Consider the following 14,515-nt stretch of genomic DNA (forward strand, 5'->3'; position numbering starts at 1 on the left):
AAGTTTTTGGCTCTTCTGTTTTATGGGGAAGTATTGGCCCTCTTTGAAGATACAAGAGGATGAAACGGTTTCAGAACTGCTAGAAAATCCTTATTCTTGTTTTGCTTTTAGCTCTTAGCTGAGCTGCAGTAATGTTTAAAAATAAATTTTGATCACTGAATACAATCCAACTCCTCTTCATATTTTAACTGTATTCTACTTCTTACTGAACATGCACCTATCATCCCCTTCTACAGACTTGAAATAGCAACTTCTTGAGTAGATCTTCACTATTTGTGGATAGAATTCATTCTCATCTCTCCTGCAAAGACTGGGAAATAAATCCTCTACACAGACTTAAATAGCGCACAAGACCTTTGCACATAATGAGATGCCAGCTCTGAAAGACGTGAGCCCTGCATGTTGCCTTTATTAGATCAGCAGCGGTGACCTTTTAAGTTTGTGTTGGAAAAGATAATTTAAAGCGGTGCTTCTCTCACAAGAGGGGGAGGAAAAATCTTCCTTCACTGCAGATTTGTAGGGTTTTGTTTCTTAAACAAATTTAGACTGGATGTATCTGATTAAAGTAGTAGTTTACTCTGGAACAGAAAGCTATGGTAGTATAGACATGGCGTGGCAGGGTTGCTGGCAGTTGGCCTGGCTGTTCTGCTGCTTTCTTGTACTTTGTTACTGAGGCAGTAGTTTTATGAGCAGCAGCTCTAATATTGGCCTTGTCTTAAGCTACTGCGTGCTCAAATGAAAACTGAGCTATGCATGTGCAGCAACGTTCATGTCCTGGGTGCGCAGAACTTGCTGTGCAGGGGAGAGAGGGATGTCCAGCTGCTGGGTCTGCTCCCAGTAGCCGATGCCAGAGCACGCAGCACTCCACAGTGTATGTGTGGATTGCTTGTTTGTGGCACGGCCTGGGAGTGGCTGCTTTTGTTTTAAACTGGATAGGTAGCAGACACGCTTCTGTGAAAGTGGGAATGAAGTAGTGGTTATACGGGACGAGAATCAAGGTCCATCTAGCTCCAGATCCCATCTTAGCAGTGGTCAGTAGCAGTCTGTGGAAGAGCACTGTCATACTCGTTCAAGATACTTGAACAAGTAGCTTACAGATTTCCTTTACCTTGCCTGTATAGTGTCCTCAAAACAGCAAGAATTACATTCGGATACATAGTGCTTAACATTACCGTCAAATGTTGATGAAATTTATTGTCTATGTATCCTATTTATTTTCTACATTTCCTATAGTGTCTGCTTTCCCTGTTTTCAGAATGAGTGTGTCCCATAAGGGTTAGAGCGGTGTAGGTGTAGCAGGCTCTGCGTTTGTTTCTTTCTCCTCCTGGAGAAGTGTCTTCTGATACTGTCTTATTGTCCTTCTTAGATCATCTCATGAAGCTCACCATATTGTAGTTGAGTTGCTGAGGATCACAAATAGATTATTCTGCTCATTTTGGCATTAGGAAGAAAAATATTTCCTTTCCTTGTGGGGCTTTGTAAAAGACCCAATAAAGTTACTTTACTTCAAGAATTGCATGGGAGCTTTATGAAGGGATAGCTGCAGGTAAAACAGACCAAGACATTGGCACTGCATCTTTGCTATTTTTTATTTATCCAGACACCAAGTCTGGCAGCTGGATCAGTGTGAAGAATCTCCTGAACCTATGTGCGGCCTCCCTGATTACAATGCAGGATTGGGGCCCAACCTTTTTCTCCCTCCAGGTAGGGCAAGAGTATTTTTTTCTGGCAGGTATACAAGCATCTACAAGACAGGGAAGGAAAAGTAGTTTTCCTCTCCATCACGTGCAGCAGTGTTTTGCTAAAAACCATGGGCTTAGGTCTTTCACTGTCCTGTTTTCTGTATAGTGGTCTGTCTTTGGGAAAAGTTTTTGATCTGGCAGTCACTTAACAACGCTTTACATTCATTCTGCCCATACTGTAGGTATTTAACAGGGTACTGGATACTGGGTAATCAGCCCTGAAAAGTAAAACTCACTTCTCCACTGCATAGTATCAGTGGCTGTGCTCTATGACTGAAAGTAGGCAGGAGTCAGAGAGTATTCATACAACAACCAGAGGACAGGAATATACCTTGTCATGTCTGTGCCCTAAACATGTTCTGTTTGCCGCTTATTATCTACATAAATGTGAATCCGCTATCCTTTATCTTATATTTGTACTTACGTCTGTTTGACCACATCCTTTCTTGAATGCCCCTTGGATGCTATGGTGTGTTCAGTTCAACACTTTTCTAACTGGAAGATGAGAACCATCTCTGTCACAAAGCTTCATACTGGTGGGGGTTTGACTTTTGGCTATTTATTGTTACTCTCTTTCTAACTGAGCCAATTATCTTGTAGTATTAATTATGTCTCTAAGGAAAAGTGATGTTATTTTCCTTTGGCTTTTTTTTTCCCTGAGACAATAATTTATACTTTCTGATTTTTTTTAATTTTATCATGTTTCATTTTATTTATTTATAAGAGAAATAAATAATTTAATATAATTTTTACTTATTTTATCCCATTTTATTTTGCGTTTTTGAATCATGGAATGATAAAATATGTTTTCAAACAAGGTATATTCACCTGTCATGCATTTCTCCCATTCTTAGTATTCTTTGTTTGGTAGATTAATTATTTTGTTCTTTAAGGGTTTCTCTTTTTTGGAAGAAATTTACTTTTAGCTTTATGTCTTTCACAGAAATGCCATGGTCATATTTGTAGTAGTGCTGTGTGCAGAGCATGGCTTACCTTTTTGTCTGTCATGTTTTGGGACTTAGTTTGTGTGGTGGATTTCTGTATTGTTAGGAATTTATTTTTTGTTTTGCTTAGTAAAATGTTTTTGTTGAAAGGGAAGCAAATGTATGCTTTTGGGTATTTCTTTTGGACTACTGTTGTCACTGTGGCTCCAGCTGATGTACAGAACCATAGTTTCCTAGATATTGTCAGGTACGTAATGCAGATGCAGATTATCTTTATGAAGCCAGGTATAAAGAAAGAGACTACAGGGGTTTAGTTCTTGATTAAGTAACTTAGCAACGTTCTGTTATGTCGCACATGCACCACTAAGGGGTGCAAGAAATATTAGATGGGACAGTGTCTGTGTCTGTTGAAAAAGGTTTACTGTTTCCTATTTTGGTCTATATTACCGTATTTGCAAACAGAAATGTTGTGAGCAAAGATTAGACAACGTGATCCTGATGTGATCTTTTACTTCTTTAGTTCTCCCGATTTTGACCAGCTACATCAATTTGTCTCAAATGACACTGAAACTCATGACATATTTTTAATGTGTCTGGTTTATATCTGTATGTTGTATATTTTAAATGTCTTTCTGTATTTTATATTCTAAATATACATTTATTCTATATTAGAACAGGATTAAGGAAACAAATGCTTCGTTAGATTCCTCGTCATTTGTTTTAAGAGCTGGATATTTACTTCTGAAGAATGCAGGATATTCACATGCGTTTGGACTATTGAATTTTAATGACATTTGCTGTCATATCAGGTTGCCTTTATTCTTCACCCTTTGCTTCTACAGTTGTTACTGACCGTTTCTGCTGTTTTATAAGTTGAACAGCAGGAGGAGCTCCAGACTTAATTCACACAGTACTTTTTTCTTTCTGTAAACTTAACCACAATAATTTTGTTTCTGTCAGCTTTCACCAAGTCTTTTCCCTGGAAACTTGATCCTACTTCAAAAGTGTAAGTCTCCTATTGATGGTAACAGGATAGTTTACAATTTTTTTTTTTTTTTTTTTTTTAATTTTAAATTAATGTTAAGTAGCCTCTCTGGCTTTAAATCCACACTGATGACTGTGTAATGTTTTTGTAGCTATAGTTTAAGTGGCAGAGAAAATAGATGTCAATATAAATGTACATTTAAGAGAAAATGGAGACAAAACTCTGAAATTCATGGTAGTAGTATCTTAAAAGAAGATGGAGTAATTAGGAGAACCTCAAGAATTTTGGCAGGCTAAGGGTAATAAAACAGTGAATGCTGGAACATGCTTCAGCCTCTAGCAAGTAAGAAGATGTCTAATATGTATATTATAAAAATAATACTGAGTTTTAGTGCAGGCAAGTACCACAGTATTAATTAAATCCCATTACTTCTCAGTAAGTGCAGCTGCAGTTATAAATAATTCTCAAGGCCCTGATCTTGCAAAGATGTAGTAGCCTTGCTGACTTCTTCCAGGTCACAAAAAAAGACAAAAAATGCTGGAAGAGACCTTTTGAGGTCAACTATTTGCCTTGAAGGTGGGATTGGCTGTGCTTAAGCCACTTTTGATGGAGGCACAGAACGGTTCTTGAGAAGCATCAGTGGCGAGCTTACTGTATTTGGTGTTGACTCCTGTTTCCCTAACCTTCGGTGCTTACCAGGCTGGGCTGACTTCTCTGGCTATAATTCACAGTTGGGATTTTTGCCAAAATGTCATGGATTTGACTTAACTTGCAACTGGGATGTGCTTGCACGGTATTGCACTTTGTGCTGGTCCGTCTCTTTGGGATTGCAGAAGTAAATAAGAGTGGCTTTGGGGATGAACAAACCAATGCCAAATTAAGCCAGTTTCCTGCTGTGTAGGAAAGAGAAGCCAGCACATCAACTGCAGGCGTTTTGGATCTTGGGGTGACCAGCTGAGCAGAAATTAGGAATAACTCATCTCCTTTCTTGTTGGGACTGTACACAGGCTGCCAGCTTCAGGGGAGAGTGGGCAGCACTTTTGTTTTTTCAGAGGGGTAGGTTCAATACCAAGGTACCTAAACACGACTGGATGTTTCTCAAGTTGCTAAAAGCTGCAACTAATGTTGAGGTTTGCAAGTTACTTGTAAACAAACTTGTTTATGGCTGCTTTTTTGTTAAATTATTTTTAGTTTTATGAAAGAGTGTTCTCTGTTGGGAACGCCACGTGGAAAAATAGCCCAGACCCTTTGTGGAATGTGTGAGAAAACTGTCACTCTCTTCAAATTGAAAGCTGAAGTGAAAGAATAATGCAAAATCTAAAAAGAAATAGGAAATCTTTCAACCAAAGTGCTCATAGAGAAGGAAAACTTTCTATAACTATCCGTTTATAAGCAAGGGAAGGCATGCCTTCTATTCAATCAACTAATGTAGGTGCAAAAAGTCCATTTAACTTACCAGTCACTAAGCTAGTGGACTAAGCTTTTTGGAGGGAATCCTGAAAGTTCTTGAAAAGGCTTGCTGTGAAGCAGAATTCAAGTTTCAAGAATTATTTCTTTATTCAAAGCATTGTGGAAGGACAAAGAAATTGTTGTTAATTTGAAAACAAAGTCAAATCTAAAAGCTGCGTACAGTGTCAATACCAAACCAATATTCCAAATTACCCCTTGACCTCCTCCAAAATATTCTATGAAGTACAATTAACAGAAAGAAAAAAGGAATGTGAGATACAGGTGCTAGTTTATGGTTGATGAGAGTACAAAGGCTTTCTATTATTATTATTATTCTTATTCTTATTTTTAAGAAATTGAGAATCTTCCCTAAATCATGGTTAAGAATCTCCCTTCAGGTAAAGAATTAAATTTCATAGTCTGGCATGCAATGAAAATTGGAAGGGGTTTTCCTTGTCTTGATCTCTTTAAGTTAACCTGAGGGGTTCATCTCACTTTTATCTTCCACTAACAAGATTTTTTCAAGTTTCTTTGAAAGTTTTGACAGAATTTGTTTTATGAGAGATAGTTAACTTAGTGTTCTATATTTTTGTGGACGTCAACAGGATAATAATTTTTCTCAAAAAAAAAAAAAAAGAAGCCAGGATATATCAGCGACTACATTTAATAGCCACCGATAAGAATTCTTGCCAAGCAGCTAATTTGCAATTGTTAAGAGTCTGAATGCTCATGTTCTGAAGAACAGTGATCCTTACTCAAATATCCCTAATGTCCAAGTTTATAAAAAGCATTCTTAATAGAATAGATGAAAGTCATGCTACACAAAACAGTCTTAGTTTCCTTCCAAATATACAGCTTAAATGAAAGTGATTTTAGAAGTCTGCATTTTATTTAGACTCAGTGAAGTCATACCAGCTTAGAAATAATTATTTATAATCACATACTACATCTTTGTTCTTCACAGGGACACAGCCTTTTTGTTTGAAGCCTGCTGTTCTTGAAGAATAACCAAACCTCATTGTGTCAGTTAACTTCTTTTTAAAATCAGTTTTTAAATTGGTTTGGCTACATTACTTCTTTTAAAAATAGTGCTGGGCTGCATACTGTAAAAGTAAGGTGTCTGGATTTTTTAACATAGTTTATCCTTTAATATAAAGCAGGACTTTACATCAAAGAAACTAGTGTTTTCTTTGATACTTCTACTTTATTTAGGAGGGGACTGAGATTTCTCTTTGTAAAGTTTCTGAGCTCACATTCTGACATAAAGTACATAAGAAAATTTTCATTCTTTTCTGGGCTTTGTTATAAATACAAATGCTTTGGTGTTTGAAATCAGATGTTCAGAGTGAATTAAGTTATTGGAGTACATTTTAAGACAAAATGAAAGCAGAACAAACTTCTTTTGTTCATTTTTGTGCTTCTCAGTCTTTCACAGTTTTGGACATTTTGGACATATGAGTTATGCAATTCTACAGGACCAACAACATGATTTAAGGTTTGTTAGTACAATAAAAGGGACTACTTTAATTCTTGATTTTTTTTTTTTAAAGTCAAAGTAGCTAACTGAAAGTTTGGCACACAGAAAAATATTATTTTCCAGTGTAGATGAGTTCAAGTATATATTTGTTGATGCTGTTTCTGATTTGTTCAGAGTGAGATTTATGTAGTGGTGTCCTTTATTTTTTTACATAAATTTAATATGATATTTCTTACATCTAAACTAAAAGCAATCTTTTTTTTATTTTTAATAACTAGTCATGTGAAAATGGCTTCTTGATTTGAGGAAGTCATCTTTTAGATTAATAATTGTGTTTTCTGGTGTGTATGTCTGTAACGGATAGAAATTTTGGTATTTCCTTTTCCTGCCCTTTCAGAAGTGCATTCAGATCCTTTAAGTTTCACATAAGGACTTAAGAAAATTTATGTGCTTAAGTTCAAGGGTAGTTGGGAAAACTTTTTGTAGCACTGTAAGTATCAAAAATCAATCCACACCTGCTTTTTTGACCTCAGATACCCTAGCAGAACAGTTCTATGGTAAGAAGTCTTTTTGACTGGAGTATGTAGTTCTCTGTAAAGTTCTGTTGAGACCACCATTCTTCCATCTCCTTTGCCTGCATTTTCAATGGCATCTTCCTATAGGAAAGGCTGTGCTGTTCATCCTCTTGGGTTTCGGGTATAAAACATGCAGTCCAGTCATGGAAGCCTAAGTTCCAGAGAGGAGCAAGAGCTCGTAGCTGAGCTCAAGACTTCTGCTAGTTAGCTCTAGTTGGTACCTTGCTAAGCCTGAGAGTGGCATTATATTTGTGTCTGCCTTTCTCTGGTGACACAGGCATCCTAGGTGGCTATTTGAAGCACTCTGAATCACCTTGCTGGGGCCCAGAACTAGCATTTTAAGTGAAAGGGTATCCAGACAGGCTGTTTGATTCTTGCCCTGGCTTGCTTAGCTGACCTGAATCCTTTTTATTCCTTAGGTAGTGCTGTAACCATGTTTCCATGTATTTGCCAACTTTGGAGAGAGCAGTACAATGCTAGTAACGTTAGTATGCCATGTGCATCATCCTCCCCATTGAATTCTGCCTGTCTGCTCAGCTGGTGCAGCAAGCAAGCTGCAAATTACAGCATACAAGAAAACCTATCTTCAGGCACTTCTCTGCAGTTGTTGTTGCCAAATGGAGCTCCAGTTGGTTTCCAACGCAGATTTTAGGTCTCTGTCTCCAGAACATTAACATTTCTTGCTACTAGCAGTAACCCTTAGTAGAAATTTTACTGGTAGCAGAATGCCTGTTAGTGTAGTTCAGTATGGGTTGTAATAACTTCCTTTCTGATTTCCTTTCCCAAAAATACTTGAATGCATTTCCTGTTGGAGATAAAAATTGTAACTTGGCTGAATAAATGTAGAGGCAGCTTGCCAAAGAGTGACCAGAAAGGGTGTGCTCATATTAAAGAAGCTGCTTCTTGCAGTTTTATTTGAATTTTTTACTATTTGTTTTGCACAGAAGGAGCAAAGCTAGACAACTGTCCAAGCCCACAGTTGATAACAGCTTGAAAGTCATGCATAAAGTGATACTTAGAATGGCTGCTACTTTAACATGTAATATAATAAAAATAATTACATGCACAGTAGGGTCATCAACAGTTATTAACATATAGATTATGAAGATTTGCTTTGCTCTGACCGGTGAGCAGTTCAGGGGCAGGCTAAGCTGTAGTACTTTGGAAACTCTGCTCCTTTTTATATAGAGTCAGTCACTGTCAGTTAATTCATTAACGAAAATTTTTGTCCTTTCATTCTATCAATAGAGAAGTAATGTGCACTAAAATGCCTTGTTTTAGTAGGATTTTGTTGGGAGGCTTTTGTGGGCATTTTCAAATACACTTGGTTTCACATTTGAAAAAAATGATCAAAGAAACACCATACACCTGGGATAGAAGATGGTGAACTTTGAGTTTCCCCTTTAGCTTGAGGAGAAATTCATTTTACAGTCTTGGATCAGCCCTCAAAAAGGCTCTGCATCCTAGACAGACAAGCTCTATCTTTGTTACAGGGCAGTTTAAAGTGCTAAAGAAGTGTATTGATAGAAGTCTTCATCTTGGAGTTTTATGTGGTCTTTTAGATAATTTGGCCCGGGTCAGAGAGTATTTTGAAGATACAACCCGAGACCCTTGAACAGCATTAGAAATTTCATTCAAAGGGCTGAGGGAAGAGAAGTTTGGCTTGCTGTCACAATCACAGTCCCCATTGCTGCCAAGAATTTGTGCTACGGTGTTTTAGATTAGCGTGAATTTGAATACTGAAATACCGTGCCTGGGAAATGTTGTGTTCTTGCAGTTTCACTAAGGTGATGAAGCTGTGAATAACTGAGGTTGGGTAATCATTTGCTAGCAAACAGATGCTTTTTTCTTGTCATCTGGAAACAATGAAGTTGCTAATGGCTGCTACTGTTTGAGTGACTGGAATCAAGCAAGAATCTTCAATAAGGGAGCATGTAGTTTGTCTGTAAACTCTTCCAAATAATTTTCCACCCACACCCTCCAGCCAGACTTCAGTTTTACAGATCTAGTAGAGATTGTAGGATTTCCTGTTCTGCTCATTGAGTATTCTTTTTTTGGGAAAGATTCAAGTGTTTTAAATTAATTTCTTCCCTTTTCCCCATTGTCCTCTAATCTTATCTGGTGTTACACCTTTCATTCTGCAGTGAGTAGCATTAAATCTTGAAGGTGGGGGACTCAGAAAAGAGTCAGTCATATGCTTGCTCTTGCCACTGAATGGCAAGATCACCTATTAATAATAATTCCAGGAACTGAGGTTTTGGTTATAGGACATCAGCTTCAGATAGCTGAGGTTTTGGCTAATTTCTATTCCTAAATAAGCCCAAAGAGAAAGTTTTCCTGGAATCAGTGCAAGTTTGGGGTTAGGCTTTCTTCAATGATAGTTGGTCTTACTTGATTTGTGAAAAGAGGGTTCATGTATGAGGTAGGACCAAATTCAAAACTTGTGAATTAAATCTGTGTTTTGGTGTCTGGAATGATTACTGCTTACTGGGTATAGACTGGTATTAGAGAAAGATTTTTTTAAGATGTACTCTCCACTTCCTGGAGCAGTAGCTTTTTTTTTAGTGCCCGATACTCATTTTGAAGTGTGTTATAGATTATTATAATCTGATTGTGAAAATTGCTTTATATTATCATATTTTAACCACTTTCTTAGTAACTCCCATGACACTGCAGGGGGTAGCAAACAAACAAACTATAGACGCCACATAACTTAAGGTATAATAATCACCACTGACTGCTGTCAGGATTGTCCAAAAGTAATTTAAATATCAGTCTTGTGTCATAAGACACTAGTGCTATTTGAGGAATTTTCAGTATCTTCAGCTTTGATCTTTCTTTGTACACTGGTGTAGTAGGCAAGGCAGAAATAGAGAAATAAGTGAGATCAGAACTAGAAACTTTTTTGGCATTCTGTATAAAAAAAATGTTGGTTTTCAAAACTTTTTTGCAATTTTCTGTTGGCAAGAGGAATATTGACACACATCTTTCGTTAAATGTGGGAGGGGTTTGATCCTGACAATGTTCTACCAGAAGTGACTGACATTAACTTTGTGTAGTTATTATTAAAGTGGTTGTTTAATCAGGACCTCATTGTATTCAAAATGTCAAGATTGTGACATCTTCAAACATTACCCAGGGTAGGGGACTAGTTCCCCTGAGGAGTCTGCCTTAAGCCAGTATAGTCTGTTACTGCTAGTTTCATGTGTGGGTGGATAAGTATCGTGCTTTTCCAAAAGACAAAAGTATTACAGACTGGGTTTTTTTTTTTTTCCCCCACTTCTCATAGTGACAGTGTATTACAAAATACCTATCAGAAAGCTGTCTCCCCATTCTCTTCATCATGGGGTAAGTTCATGGGGACAATGCACATGTTCAAGGAGTGCTGAGAATGAGGAAGAAATAGGCACTTATCTTCTCCCTGTAATATATTAATGTGAGCTCTTCTATCCATGAAGAAATATCTCTGCTTTCTCCTGCTAGTATGTATCTGCATTTTTGACAGAAATGAAATGAAACGTCGTTTCAGAGTTCTTCCCCTCTGCCCCCCAGCAAACACATTAATCCAGTATTTCAACTGAGTGTGGTAATGCATGAAATACTGAAAGCTGTTTCAGTTAGCATGACACACTGAAAGCTGTTGCTGGCCCTCACCTTCCCCTGGCAGCCCTTTCACAGCCCCACCGACACTGAGCGGTTGTCCTCCTCTGATAAAGCTGGAATCTATCTCATACTGCAGCTATGTGGTCTTAGTCCTATGCTCCATATGACGTCTTCACAGAATCACAGAATACTTGAGGTTGGAAGGGACCTCTGGAGGTCATCTGGTCCAACCTCCCTGCTCAAGCAGGGCCGCCTAGAGCCAGCTGCCCAAGCCAGTGTTCAGGCGGCATTTGAGTATCTCCAAGGGTGGAGACTCCACAGCCTCTCTGGGCAACCTGTGCCAGTGCTCAGTCACCATCACAGGGAAAAAGTGTTTCCTGATGTTCAGAGGGAACCTCCTGTGTTTCGGTTTGTGCCTATTGCCTCTGGTCCTGTCACTGGGCACCACTGGGAAGACTCTGGCTCCATCCTCTTTCCACCCTCCCTCTGGGTATTTATATACATTAATAAGATCACCCTGAGCCTCCTCTTCTCTAGGCTGAACAGTCCCAGCTCTCTCAGCCCTTCCTGATAGATGCTCCAGTCCCTTCATCATCTTCATGGCCCTTTGTTGGATTCTCTCCAGTATGTCCATGTCTGTCTTGTATTGAGACACTGGACACAGCACTCCAGGTGTGGCCTCCCCAGTGCTGAGTAGAGGGGAAGGATCACCTCCCTCGATCTGCTGGCAATACTTTACCTAATGCAGCCCGGGATGCCAGTCGCCTTCTTTGCGGCAAGGGCCCACTGCTGGTTTATGTTCAACTTGGTGTCCACCAGGACCCCCAGCTCCTTTTCTGGAGAGCTGCTTTCTTGCTGGTTGGCCCCCAACATATGTTGGTGCCTGGGGTTGTTCCTCCCCAGATGCAGGACTTTGCACTTCTTGTTGAAGTTCATGAGGTTCCTTTCAGCCCATTTCTCCAGCCTGTCCAGGTCCCTCTGGATAGCAGCACAACTCCTTGGTGTATCAGCCACTCCTCCCAGTTTGGTGTCATTAGCAAACATGCTGAGGGTAAACTGCCCCATCATCCAGGTCATTAATGAAGACGTTAAACAGGACTGGACCCAGTATTGACCCTTGGAGTACACTGCTAGTCACTGGCCTCCAACTCGACTTTGTGGCACTGATCACCTCCCTCTGAGCCTGGCCATTCAGACTTTTCAGTCCACCTCCCTGTCTGCTCATCCAGCCTGTACATCGGCAGCATCTCTGTGAGGATCTTATGGGAGATGGTGTCAAAGGCCTTACTGAAGTCCAGGTAGATGATGCGCACTGCTCTCCCCTTGCCTACCAGGCCAGTTGTTTCATCATAGAAGTTTATCAGGTTGGTCAAGCATGACTTGCCCTTGATGAATCCATGCTGACTACTCCTGATGACTTTCTTGTCTTTCATGTGTTTGGAAATGGTTTCCAGGATTAGCTGGTACATCAGAAAAAAATTCTGCTCTTCAGAAAATTTTGAACAGTCTGGTCTCTCTTGATACCACACTTCTTTTGATTTTTCTTGCTTCCTTTGTAAATGTGGCTTAATTTCCTGGTGTTTTCAAGGGTGCTGTTGGTGACTTTCTTACCATTTTCCTATTTTCTTTTCCTTCAGCTGAACTCACTGGTAGGAGTTACATGTTTTAACTTCCTGCAGCTGTGAAAATCTGATGGTTTGCTATGACTGTGAGCTGTTCGTGGAGTTAAATTTTGATTTACTGAAGTGTGTGTTTGTAGTATTGTATCATATGGGTTCTTTCTCGGAATATCTTGTACAATCAACTCTCTTCTCCCAGTTGACAGGGAGGAAATGGCAGGGAAACCCTGGGTGATATTGGATGTCTGGTGGGAGGAGGATGTGAAGTTACCAGATGGGCTTTGCACATTGTCATCATAGCTTTGGTAGGTCTGATTGAAATGAGCTCTGGAAAAAGCCCTGCAAAGAGCCTTCATGCAAACTCCATACGAAACCACTTGAGCATGTCTGTATTACTCCCCTGGTTCTGAGATAGTGTTGTAGGTGGGCTTTGTGCTGCACCTGGATTAATAAACCTTTCTGGAACCTAAACCAAGGTACAGTTTTTTGAGTGGCTCTGCAGAAACCAGTCTGGGACAAGCAGAGCAGAGCCAGAACTAATAAATGCTGCTCATCGGAATTGGCTCTGAGGAGATCTAGCTCTAGGTTACTACTCAGCTCAAGGCTGAATTAGGACTAAAAGTGATGTATAACTTTGTCTTTTTTTTCCTGTAATTTTTTAGCTATACAAAAATAGTATCATTACCTACTATTTCATCCTTAATTTATTTTGAAATAAATGTTGTGATTTTGAAAATAATCATGTTTCCCAGCTTGGAGGGGTGTATGTGGAGAAATCCTGCTTTGCATTATAGTAAACTTCTATTGAGACAGTACTGTTATAGTGAACTTTTCATTTATGGTCAGTCCTTAGTTAAAGAAGCAATTGTTTGAATTACAAATGGAAAACTCAGCTTAGTATTCATAGTAGTATGTAGGATGATGGTATAAGATTTTAGAGTGATGTGACAAAACACAGCCCTAAACTATTACGGAGGTTGTTATGACTCGCTGCTAAAAGGTGTTATTTTTCCTTTTAATAAAGAGATCATTTTAACAGGGCTTGTAGTCTTTATGCAGGGAAAGCTTCAGAGCAGAATCAGAAGAGGACTGAAGCACTTAGCGGTGGGTTTAAGTTTTCAATCTGAGCAAAGGGTGATATGATAAAGGTCTGGAGACATCTGAGATTTACCTACTACAGCTTTCCAAAAAGAGCCACTGTTGAAGGAGCTGCAGTTCTTAGGAATTACTGACTTTAAAATCTCAAGGTATTCAACACATACACTGTAATTCTGTACTTCTGGGGGGCTCCAGGTATAAAGCAGTGTCCTTTGTACTCCAAATTTCTGTGGCTTACTACATGGAAATTAACTCATCTCTTCTGCTTTTAGAGACTTGCTTCCAGTCTTTTTATCTGACTTGGTCTAAAGTGATTTATATCATGCTTATTTTTGTTCTTTTGGTGTAAAGACTCTTTTCGAGTAAGAAGGAAAATGTGTGTATTGCAGCATGCAGAGTGTGAATTTAAGTGTTGCTATGCATTTTGAAGAAGTTGTGTCAGTATGGTAGAGGCAAAATCTGCTTTATTCTCTATGTTCTAGTATAATTAAAAATAGAATAGAATACCTCGGCTTTAGCTTCTTGCCTTTGTAGTGTGAAAATAAGCAAAATCCTGTAACTGAGCATACCTGTATTTTTGACAGGTGTTGCTATGGTAGTTGCAAAATGCTGCTAGAGCATGTGATAAAGGTAATAGAAAGGATACTAGAAAAATAAAACAAAATACAGTGACGTATTCAAGAATGAGTGCCGTGGCTTAGAGAAGTAACCTCACCCTGCTGTGCATCACAGTGCAGCGAAGCTGGGTCGTGAATTGTAGCTGCAGTTGTAAGCAGCTTATTGGCAAATGCAGTATCCCCAGTGGACTTCGGTTTTAGGTCTTGTCTTTTGTGTGTGGGAGTGGGAAGGAAGGTAAGCGGATAGGTAAGTGGGAAGGTAGGTAAGTGGATAGGGACTAGCTGACTCTTTCACGGCTGGTATCTAACTAAGCCTTTTGATCATAGGCCTTAAAATAGCATGGTTCTCATCTTTGGTGTTCAGCTATTGTAGTCTAGCTGATGCATGTTTAAATTTCAGTGACTA

At 39.1% G+C, this 14,515-nt stretch overlaps 1 protein-coding gene across 3 annotated transcripts in view; it reads left to right on the forward strand.

The window, feature by feature from the left end:
- MIPEP (mitochondrial intermediate peptidase) overlaps nt 1-14,515 on the forward strand; it is a 79,542-nt gene that overhangs the window by 16,760 nt on the left and 48,267 nt on the right. The window lies entirely within an intron of this gene.

Source organism: Mycteria americana, chromosome 1 (assembly GCF_035582795.1).
Source record: "Mycteria americana isolate JAX WOST 10 ecotype Jacksonville Zoo and Gardens chromosome 1, USCA_MyAme_1.0, whole genome shotgun sequence".
Taxonomy (NCBI): domain Eukaryota; kingdom Metazoa; phylum Chordata; class Aves; order Ciconiiformes; family Ciconiidae; genus Mycteria; species Mycteria americana.